This window comes from Poecile atricapillus, chromosome 7, assembly GCF_030490865.1.
Source record: "Poecile atricapillus isolate bPoeAtr1 chromosome 7, bPoeAtr1.hap1, whole genome shotgun sequence".
NCBI lineage: Eukaryota > Metazoa > Chordata > Aves > Passeriformes > Paridae > Poecile > Poecile atricapillus.
In genome coordinates this window covers 17752316-17764506 of record NC_081255.1, presented here as the reverse complement: position 1 = coordinate 17764506, position 12191 = coordinate 17752316, and the positions used below count along the sequence as shown (strand labels likewise).

The window sequence follows — 12191 nt, the reverse complement described above, 5'->3', positions numbered from 1 at the left end:
CTTTTTGTATTTTCACTGACAAAATCCATATTACTAAATATTTATGTAAAGCCTTGCCCAGAAACTCCATCAGAAAACAATCCTGTGTGTTCAGTGCTCTAAAGAGTGTTTTGAAGACACAGTATGAAACTCTGAACTCACTGAACTCTGTGGTAAAATTCCTACCTTTTTTCTGAAACTCCCATCAGAGCTTTATTTAAAAAAAAAATCTGTGATCCAAAGAGGGACATTTTCCATCCATTCCTAGATTTTCAAAGAAGCTTATAAAATACACACATTTTGTACTTCTCAACAACAATTACCTCAGTCAAAGTCTTCTGCATCTCAAGCAGCTCTGTGATCAGTTTGGTCAAACAATACCAAAAGAAAATGAAACCAGAATAATTAAACTGACTTGGGCATTTTTAGGTCACCTAGTCCATTTAAAAAGCAGCTGCTATTGCTTTGCCCATATTATTTTGAAAACATATTAAGAGACAGCATATTATCCAAGCAGACAGCAGCACAACAGTACAGGAAAATAAGTCAACGTGGTCCAACACATTCCTCACTCCCAGTCAAGAGCTCATTTGATCACAAAGCTGTTGCACAGCCAGCCTTTTCACTGTGTAATCAATAGCTAGGCCAGGCCTTCTGGGCATGTGTGTCAGCAATGGTCCTCTCAGCAAGGCTCAACTTCAGCAGCTGTTTGTCAGAGGAAGCTCCTCTTCAGACTCGTGTCTGGCCCCCTTTGGCACACACTCATCCAAATAATACGTGACTAACTTGTGAGGAATACAAAAATTTGGTCATAGCTGAAAATTACAGACTAAAGCTACTCTGAAAACCTTAGAACAAAACCTACACATATCGAAGCACAGCTGGGATGTGAAGCCCAGTGGTCCTGTCCTATTTGCTAGAACGCCTTTTTCCATTCACAGATGCAATGCCCATCACAGCTCCGCTGGCACTGCTGGGCCAGCTGCCTCTGCACGGACCTGCTGGTCACTGCTGTCTGCACATTCTGCACACAGTTCCTTTAAGGCCTCCAGCAGCAGCGAGCTTCTTCTGTCCCCAGAGATCAGTTTCATGGAAGGCTGAGTATCACCACAGAAACCAACTACAAAAACAGTCTACGGGCTCCTGCCCCACTACTCTGGTAAAGCAATTTGTACTATGTGAAAGGCAAGGACACAAATGCTGAAAACTGATCAAAGTAAATGCTGCTGTTAAAGTACCATTTTGTTTTGCTGACTTCAAGGCATCAAATCACAGGCTCTGTGTTTTGTTCTAAAAAGATGAAAGTTAAGTGCCAAGGATTTGTAACATTGAATTAACTATTCCGGCATGAAGACCTTTAGATAAATTCATAGCACATTTTCCAAAACAGCCAGTACAAATCTGTGCTAATAAGCCAGGACAAAATACGCGGTGTTGTATTAAATTACACTGCATAGGCTTGGACAGCTGGTCTCCAAAAAGAAGAAAAAAAGAATTTCAACTCTCAGACCACATAAGTACATTTTCTGACTTACAAGTGATGCATTAAAGACAGATTTATGACATCTTAACTCATTACTCTGCTGCAAAGATTAAATTAACTAATTCAAAGCAGGCAAAATTTAGAGCTGAAATCTGAAAATTTATACCTATCTCTGCTCTAAATGTTATCACTCTTTTTGTTAAGACAATATTTATAGAACATAGTTTATTCTGGTATTGCAAGTCAAAGAAATTAATATGAAGATACTTATTTTTAAAGTTCACTAGTGTCTGTCAATATAGGAGATTTGGATTTTCTACTGAAATTCACTTGAAAAAATATGATGTTGGTACAGTGGCCATAATAGAATTCAGTCAAGGATTAATCCATTAATCCACCTTAACTGGTGGGATCTGGTACTGCACCACTTTTCAGAAGTGTTTAAGTACCTTAGGAAGGATACTTTTCTTTTTAAATAAAAGTCAAGAAAAAGCATACTCTTTAGACAGGGATTGTCATTCAAAATGGAATACTGTTTTTTCCTCCCCCTCATATTTTTGCTATCCTCACTGAATATTGTGTTACAGATTTGATACCAAGCCAGCTATAGTAGATCACAATACCCAGCCTTCCAGAGCCAACAGTTTCTGAGAGAGAGAGTTTGCTGATTTTTCCAAGAAAAATGTGAAAATATGTTCACATGGTGTTACTGCTTGAATGTAACTTTGCTCTCAGGGTTAGATATTTGCACTCTTAGATCTAACTATTGTATAAGCTTGTTCATAAAAGCATAAAAGCACATACTGAATCTCTTCTGGGAAGGTTCTCCAATGCAGACTCTGTTCAGACAGGGCAAGCACAGATTTTTGAAAACTCACCCCAGCCATCAGACAGAAGATCTTCAAAACAGTATCAAAAAGAACACTAACCCCAGGGAAACTGCAACAGTACTAAAAGCAAGCACTCATACCCACAAACAGTTATTAACCACAGAACCCAACACCGTGCCACCTTCGCAACCCTTGCCAGGGACACACCATGCCACCTTCTCTCTGCCAGACCAACACTCATGGATGCTGCTGGAGCAGGGACCTGCCCCCTTGGGAGAGAGCAGGGAGGGAGCTGCGATGGATGAGGCACAAGGGAGGGAAAGACGTTTTGTTACTTCCAGGATAAAGGACAACTCAATCCTTAGGGAATGGATCTGAGTCCCAGGTAGCATCTACCGAGGTGCATGGGGGACTGAAGTTTATTCTCAAGGGTCATGTAACACTCTAATTTTAAAATCAACCCTTTGCTTATTTTACCCTAAATACATGATTGCAAATAGACTGGCATTGCCTGGGCCTTCTCGCCCACACAGTACTAGAGAATCAGATTGACTAAACAGCAGTTATAGCTCAGTTTTAAAAATCATGGGAAAGATTCACCCCTGGCATAATTCCACTGAAGCTGCTGGCATTAAACCAGAGACTGATGTGGCCCCATACGTTACTTCATCAAAGAGAGAATACTATTGCACAATCTCTTGACCGTTACAGTCTACCACCCAGACTGGAAAACTAGGCTCCATAAAAAAGAAGACAAGAAAACAGGAAAGTTGATAAGGATTGCCAAATTATGACCTGTGGCCCACTGCACTCTCTTCATTAAGAAGTACTCTCAAAAACCTTTGACCAAAAGGTGTTTGAAAACTCCTTTTCCCTTCACCCCTGTTGGTCCTGCAATAGGGGCTAAAGGTCAGGGTGTGCTATGTTAGATAAAAAGAGCTTAAAAATCAAGTCCTACAGCACATGAATATGCCAACATCCACTAGCAAACGATTTTGAATTATGCGTGATGTTCCCATTATTAACAATTCAGAGGAAAAATCAGAGAATCAAACAAGAAGCTGAGTTGGAAGGGACCCTCAATGATATCAAGTCCAACTCCTGGCCCAGCACAGCACCATCCCCAAGAGTCACACCCTGTGCCTGACAGCATTGTCCAAATGCTTCTTGACCTCTGTTACACTTAGGGCTGTGACCACTTCCCTGAGGAGCTGTTCCAGTGCCCAGCCACTCTCTGGGTGAAGAACCTTTTCCTAATATCCAACCTAAGCCTCCCCTGACACAATTTCAGGCCATTCTGTTGACTCCTGTCACTGGACTTCACAGACAAGAGGTCAGTGCCTGCCCCTCCTCTTCCCCTCATGAGGAAGTTGTAGAATGTGGTGAGGTCTCCCCTGAGTCTCCTCCTCCCTAGGCTGAACAGTCCAACTGACCTCAGCCACTAAATGACAGCCCCAAAACGTGTTCAAGACAAGAACTAAACAACGTTTCTGTCACCTTTGCAGGGATGAAGCATCACCCTTGAGTTTGGCACCTGCTCCAGGCGGAGCAACACAGAGTCTTTAATGAAGATCTCAGGTGTCAGAACCAGCTACAGAAAACTGACCTGCCCATACAATGACTTTGTTGTTGTATCCAACAGGCAGATGAGAGAGAGCCCTTTAGAATAAAAGCCTAAGGGCTTGCAGCATACTCAAAAATTATCTGTAGCTCTCCCTGCAGTGTAAGCTCCAGTACATTTCTTGCCCCAATATTAAATGACCAAACTGAGGGTCTGTGTAATAGGATGGAACTGCAGCACATTTAGATCTCATGTGGATTTGTAATTCAGCTGCTCCACACAACAGACTTTAAAAAAGCAAATTACAAGTAAAATTCAGTACTTCAACATTATCAAGGACATCATGTGCCAGATGAGTACAATGGTATGCTGTATGACATTAAACATACTGCTCTGTTCTTGGCAGAAGAGCTGCCAGTGTCTGATTCATAACTGGGTTCCTGCACCAGTGATACTTTTAAGGAGAAAGTGTAAGAGTAGGTAACCATGCTGGTAAGGTTTTACTGGAAATGCAGTGCCTGTTCAGAAAGCACCACAGCTCACATGGCATCAGAAAATTCTGACACAAGGAGACGTTACAAATGAGAGCTTCTAAGTTCATGAAAACGTTGGACTATTTCTACCTACAGCTTAATCACATAATTTATTTTCAGACAAAAACATAGCAAATTAATTTCTGGTGTTCCTAAATTGTTATTCTAAGCTGAAGCAGCCAAATGCTAATAATTTATGCAAATACCTAGGTAATAAAAGCTATTCCTGATACAATTACGTGGCAAATATGCAGGACAGTTATTTAAGTCCTATTTGCAATAGAAAGGGGGTATTACTTTCACAGTGCAAGAATAATAAGAGTAAGAAAACTTCAGGGTTTGTATAAGGACAGAACACAAAGGGCAGTAACTGTATTACCATAAGTCATACTGAGACAGTTCTGTGAAATCATCTTGAAACTATAACCCAAACAGTTTACTGATAAATTTCATGTAGATATCATACACACACTGCCTATGTCAGCTTCATTTACCTGAATTATACAAAATCCAGCTTGCCCTGTGCAGATATATTTCAATTCTGTTTTCACTGAATGTGTTGTGCATTACATAGCTTTGAGAACCAGAATTCTCCTGAAAAAAGGAGATTTTTCAAAAACTTCTGTCTGCAGCAAAGAAAGCAGTCTCAGCACAAGCAGCTCTGCTCAGCTTTGTGGGTAACTTTCACACGATAATCCCCACTTTGGTCACCTGCACAAAGGCTGCCCAAAGTGACCAGCCTCACGGTTCAGCCAATGGAAAACTGATGCCCATCACTACAAAGCTGGGACCTCTTTGCCCATTCTATCTGTGATCTGAACGAGATGCTCAGGCTCCCAAAGAATAAGTGAAACCATTTGTGCCATCTGGCCTTCTGCAGATCAGCCAGGCTTCCCAGCACTCGAGTCCTAAAAACACAATGGTTCACTGAGCTTTGCATAAATCAGTAGATGTCAATACCATTCACATGGCATATAATGAATCCTGAGGGGACAGTCTTCCTTTTATACAATTTGTAGAAAAATTCCTTGTTGGCTTTAGATCTGTTTAAGGGCAGAGGATCTGTCCCTGTACACCACAAGTATAGCGTCTCCTGTGCTGTTGATAGCAGCCTTTCCAAAAAATGGTACCATCACACTAAGTTTTACTTTAATGATTAAGATAGAAGCCTCATGCAGAAATGAAACAAACTTCTAGATAATTTTCTATTCCACACTTATGTGTGCATATATTGCAGATCTAGGTTTTTCTTTAGTGCATTGCCTGAGCTGCAAATTTTAATTTGCCTTCCCTTCTCCCATCCCTAAAGTATTACCAGGTAGTTGTGTAACAGGGTACCCAATGCCCTGAAAACAAAAAACGGGTGTGGAGGGGGTTAACTACGTCAGAGGATATATGAGTACATTCTAAAAATCAGCTCCTGTCCCAAAGGAAAAGCATCTTAATCTGAGAGATAAAAGACATATGACAAATTTCTGCCAGGACTTTTTCTTAAATGCATCTGGGGCCTTCTAAACAAATCTACACAGGCTATTTTGGGTAAACACAAGTTTCTACTGCCTGTATTTTCAGTAAGTTAGACAGAGAGGTGCTAGCCACCCAGCCAGAAATGACAGAGCTGCACTAATGTATCACTAAAGTATTGATACATCTTGCCTCTCAACAGGCCTTGTTAGTCCAGGTTCAATATGATATTAACACTGAATGCTGTGTATTCAGAGACAGCATCAGCACTATCTCATCTCCACCAGGTCCAAGGGCAGAACTGGCACAGCAGGTTCATCTCAACTGCAAAACACTGTGCAGATGTAATGCAGCACAGTGTCTAAAGAACATCACAGCAAAACTGGAATCTGAGTACAGAATTTCCAGATCTCAGGGTAAATCCTTAATCATCCTTAATGATCTTTAACATCATGCTTTCCACTGTTTCAAAAGCTGCAGGTGTGGAAGGGGAAGAGGATGAGATAACAGGGCTTCAGAAAGCAGTAAATTCTACAAATAAACATGAAAAAGATGACAGAAAGACTGCACAGAAAAAGGTTATGCCATTTGAAAGCCTCCACATAAAAAAACAAATTTGGTGCTCAGGGTTTGCAGCTAGACCACAGGTAGATCCATGTGACTGGATCATTCTACAGGTGTCTTTTGAAGAGGCACTGTCACCTATAAAGTGTAAAATGAAGCATTCACATCTTTACTGGACATGCAAAACCAAATTCTTGCTTTCCAAGCCAGGGTAAGGAACAGCGTGTGTGCATGACTCATAAAAAACAGAAAGCTTAGCAGCAGCTCCAGATTTAGGATACAGTTTTGTTTACTTTACTGTCAGTAACTCACCAGCCCAAGTAAGAGCTGGTGCAAATGCATGTCTGTACTACATATGCTTACAAACAGTATTAGAAATTAAATACAAAGGAAACGGCTTTCAGAAGATTATAAGTAATTGTTACCAATATATTGTCTCTCTACTCCCCTGGGGTGGGTCTTCAATCTTCCCAGTTTTTTTCTTATTTGCAAACTTAAACATAATCAGAACTTTTAATCTCTGTACAAAAAAAAGCAGTATTTGAAGAACATTTAAAAGAATGATTTATGATACTAACTACACAGGAAAAAAACCCCACCAAAACCCCAAAGGTACCAGATTTTCTAATTAATCAGGCCTAGTCATAGAAGTAAGGCTACTCCTATCTCTATATAATTGCAGAACCAATACCATAAAATCTGACAAAAACCTCCAGGAGAAATTTGTGATGCTATCAAGTATCTTCTTGCACAATGATGCCATTTTATACACATCATATCTGCACTGTCTCACTTATTCTTGCTTGAAAGGAAATTTACTGAAGAAAATACTGGCTTGCTTTCCAGGTAGGTAAGTAAGAACTAACTGCTGCTCCTTGCATGCAGTATTTTTCCGTGCAGCTTCCAGGTACATTTTCACTGTTCAATTTACTTCATTGCAGGTATCACCAGAAACCCAATTAGTGAAGGAAAGATGGGATGTTCCAGTGGCCTGCACTGAGGACACACCTACAAGCGAGGGCCTGTATTTCTCTGCAAAACCAATGTCATTCAGAGTCACCTTTCCCAAGAGGCCTCAGAACCCCACGTACACATTCACACACACTAGCACACCGTGTCCATGCAGAAGACATGAACACTGCACTTCCTTGAGAGATGATGGAAGAGTGAGCCAGACCTCAAACAGTCTTCAGTGTAAGAAAATGTTGGCTGTCTCCAGAATGGTGGCAGTTCTTAATACTCTTCCTCTTCCCTCATCAAAGGCATTTGAGTCGTGACCAAATACTGACTTTCATCTAGACACACTAACTACTGCCACCACGTTTATTACATTTGACATGATGTCCAATCATAATAAAAACATTTCTTTATTATAAATTGCCACAGCAATTGTTAAAGAGACACTATCAGCTATGAATTACCTATATTTCCTTCAAACTTTTTCAAGCAATTTAAGTTTCAGATAGTTGTACCTCATGGTGGTGCTATTTTTGCATCTTCTCCTTTAAATAACAAGTTTTCCTACTGTGTAAGTACTCTGCTTGTGTTTCAGAGGGAAAATAAGAGACTCTTCTAGAGAAATGCAAACTTGAGTGTTATCAAAGTGTTATTAAAAGCAAGATCAACATAAAAACACCCAACCAATTAAAACATTTGTTGTTCCTCTATCTTCCACAGCACGGTTTTACTTTTTCAGCTGATACAGGAGCATGGCTGTCAGGCATGGCAAACTCCACGCAATTTATTTTGGAAACCTTCCCCCGCACTGGGAGGCTGAAGAAGAATGGCTTGATTAATTCCAGCTTTTGGTTCAGACACTAGTGGACAACATAAATATGACCACTTGTGACAAATGTTGCTCCAACATCTCTCACACAAATGCATGAGCTCAAAGCTAGACTGGAACCTGACCACGGGGTTTGTGATATAAATGGACTCCTGGAAATGTCATCACTTCCTTAATTATCTTTTCTTAGAGAAAGTAATTGCAGACAAAGCAGTAAGTTATAAAGAAGACATGTCAGAAGCTTTGAGGAAACTGGAGACCATGAATACAAATCACAAGTCCATGACCAAAAATCAAGACACATCTGCCTGAAAGAAACATGTGAAACAATGTGAGCCCACATGCAGTGTGTGCTTACACACACAAGCCATAGAGAGACAGGAAAACTCCAGTAAACAGCAGCAGCACCACTCTTGCTCTCTACAGCCCTGCAAGAGCACATCAGTACCTGCAGCATCTTGTATCAGAGGAAAACAAGAGTCCAGTTTACAGCTTCCAACACGATATTTTAAGCAGCAGTCAGCAAAACCAAAAACTGTGTGGAGTCATAAAACTAATACTGACATTTTTCCTTCTGAACCCGTTAGCGTTCTGTGGTAGGCCTTGGCATGGCTTCAGACACCGCTCCACACAGCTCTCTCAACTGAGAACAGGGCTCACTTTCTGCACACAGCAAACAGTCCCATTTCTAAAAACGGAAAATACCGAGGGTTTGCACAGCACTTTCCAAGTCATGAGATGTCACTGCTGCCTCTTTAAGGGCAGACACGCGTCAAGCCACGCTCCTGCAGGACACAGGGCTCTGTACAAACAGGCTCCTCTGGCCAACACAGGACTTCCTCTGGCAGCTCTGGTGGGCAGAACTTGAAAGGACTGCCAAATCCAATGACCAGCAAATCCTGAACTGGCTAAAAGCAACGTGCAAAGACTGCAGTGCAGACAAACAAGATGAAAAAAACACATTTTAAAAAGTGGGATTCTATGCAAGCACAAATGCCTCAAAGAGCTAACCAAGAGAAGAGGGAAAAGAGCATTTTCAGACAACAAGCAAACTCCACTTCTTAAAGATATGGCAATGCCATGTTCATCGTGAAGGTAATTAAGACATCAGTGTCATTTTTAATATATCAGCTGCACGGGAGTTGCAGCTTTCAGCAGACATGGAGTTATCTGAGACAGACACTGAATGACTACAATTTTTGTGGTGCATGCTGCTGCTATTCTTAAGGCTTTATAAGGTCTATCATGTACTTTTTTACTGATTCAGTCCAGTACTCCAGCTGGGCTCTTGGGCATGGCTGTGCATAAAGGGGGCAGCCTGCGAAACCACCCTGGTGAGCCAGTGGAGCTACCACAAGCTGTGGGCAAGCTTTGGAAATTACCCAGGAACAAAGATGCATGTGATGAGGAACTCCTGCTTTCCAAGCAACAAATACAGGGTGTTCCTGGAGTACATTTACCACAGCATCACTCACAGCTTGACTCTGAGACCTCATTGACACAGAGCACTGGTGGAAGCAGTAATTCATCTGGACTTCCCAATCTCAATCTTACTATGTGGCACCCTTCTCTCACAAAACACCATGCAAAATGATTACAATAAAAAGCAGTAGTCAACCTCAAATTTGACAGAGAGGCTTACAGGTGGCCAAACTAATTTTCCATTGTTATTCTGTATACCCAGTGTGACTGATTATATTGTCTCTGCACAACTTCATGAACCACACATCATCAAAGAACAAGAAGTTATGATTGAGTTGACCTTGATGGGCTTAGCATAACAGGAGAGCTGGCCAGCTGAAGAGGCTGAAGGTTCAAAATGCCTGAACATACTTGCATTGAAACATGCGAGTCTGCTGCTATAGCTAGAGATCCACTACTGCTGCCAAGCTAAGGTGGTCAGAAAGTGAAGGCAAGAAAAGGAAAATACCCTTGCAAAGTTCAGATTTGGTCTGTACCTTGGCAGAGGCACAGTGCTTTGTTTTAGCTCTCAAAGCTTCTTCTTCTAAAGCAGCAACTATTTTTCTTCAAAGTAAAGGCCTTTGACCTACCAGAAGTACTAAATATACCCACATGCAGCACTGTATACCTATTCAAATAAATGAATAGGTAACAAAATCCTCACAAACTCCAGCTGTCAAATAAAAAACCTTGAATTCCCTTCCTGCCTGCTGTCAGCACATGACCTCCAGGCCCCCTCTGACCATGGCTCTGGTGCTGCAGGTCAGCATGTTTTAAATACGCCCAGAAAGTGGCCCCTTTATCTGAGCTGAATCTCAAGGCTGTTCCTGGATCTCTGGATGCCTGAGCATTAAACAAAACATTTTTCCCTGACATAGCCTTGGGTAAGGCTGTTGTAGTATTAAGCTTCTGAAAACAGTTAAAACAAACACACAGGGAAATACAGTAAATATGTAGCATAATAAGCAAAATGAACTAGGTTTTCAACACCTTTATCACCCAGATCTTCAAAGTTCAAAAAAATTAAAAACATTGTGGCACAGAAAAATTATCCTGAATTTAGGATCAGCCTATTATAATTAGCCTATTCCAGGAGCTAACAGTCATTTTAATATCATGTTTACTCTCAAAGGGAATTTTTAAAGTTGTTATTATTAACGTTTTACCAAGTAGCACTGATTCAACAGGGGGGAAAAAGATCCGTCAAATTATTACAGCCTCAGTGGCGTTACTCAAAATTATAAAAATAAAGACAAGTCCTTAGTTTTCCTGCCTTCATTTCATCTAACACATGTTAAACATCTGTATCAGGCCTAATATCTTAAAGTCTTTGAGGATGAGGATGTCAATGAAAACAATAGTGAATCCATTGCCAGGAACTCTGATTCCATGTATTCATATGTATTCAATCCTAAGTATTCACATGAGATTAATTTTATATGCCCCTCCTCTCTCCCTTTAACTATTTCACTTGTGACTGTGTGCTTGAAGCAGCACAGGAAAATCCAATCAACAGGCATAGGAAAAGATCCTCCATTAATTTAGGACTTGATAATATACCTAGAGTGACTTCTATCTTAAAATAATTTTTATGCTCTTCTATACACATTTTTCTGGTGCAAATTTCTAGAGTTTCCAAGTGACTCTGCAAACAATAACTCTTCCCCAGAACAAACAGCTCCATGAGGAAGCAACTATCTCCTTTCTAAAAACTGAGAAACTGAAGCAGTGAAGATACCCAAAGCCAAAGAGAAAGTTATTGTAAGAGTTCAGTAGTTCCTGGCATTCAGCTGAGACCCAGATCAGTACAGTAATGCACACACGCACTCACTTCCCCAGGAATATTTGATCAAATAAAACAAACAAAAAAGGCTTGCATTTTTCTTGCCAAGTTCAATATAAACACTTGAGGCTATTACATGCACCCGTATTCTATTTCCTATGATAAAGCATGGCCAAATATGAATTGTGATAAAAGACATTTCTAAGAAATACTTGAAAAAGATTGGAACTTCGGGGGTTCTTACTTGAAGAAAGAAGATATTTCTAGTCTCAACATACAAGATTTCGCCCCAGTGGGATTAATGAAGTAAAATACAAACAAATTCCTTGAAGATCATAAATGTGATAACAACATTTCATGATATGAATTTACATTTACCAGAATTCTGCTTTAACACAGAAGTGGTAAACTACTGATTCAGTTTTGCAAAGACTTCTCAGAATACATAATCCTATACACTTCCAGTCTGTCTTTTGTCTTCTTTTTCCAAGTTTATCGGGAAGGAAAAACACCCGCATCTTACCAACCCTTACTGAAAAGCCTGCCTGTGTTACAGAAGCCATGCCCTCCCCCTCATCAGCCACCCCTCCTATGTTTAAATTTGCAAATTCTTGCTAGCTCTATATTCTACATGAGTGTCAAAGTGAGTGAAATTAATGCATACACATATGTTGCATATTTATGAGAACCATGATAACTGTACAAGTATGTTTAATGCATGAACTCTCCAAGGAATTTGCTAGGGGA

At 40.5% G+C, this 12191-nt stretch overlaps 1 protein-coding gene across 3 annotated transcripts in view; it reads right to left on the bottom strand.

Annotated features, from left to right (window-relative positions):
* Positions 1-12191, bottom strand: part of TGFBR3 (transforming growth factor beta receptor 3) — a 115102-nt gene that overhangs the window by 54880 nt on the left and 48031 nt on the right. The window lies entirely within an intron of this gene.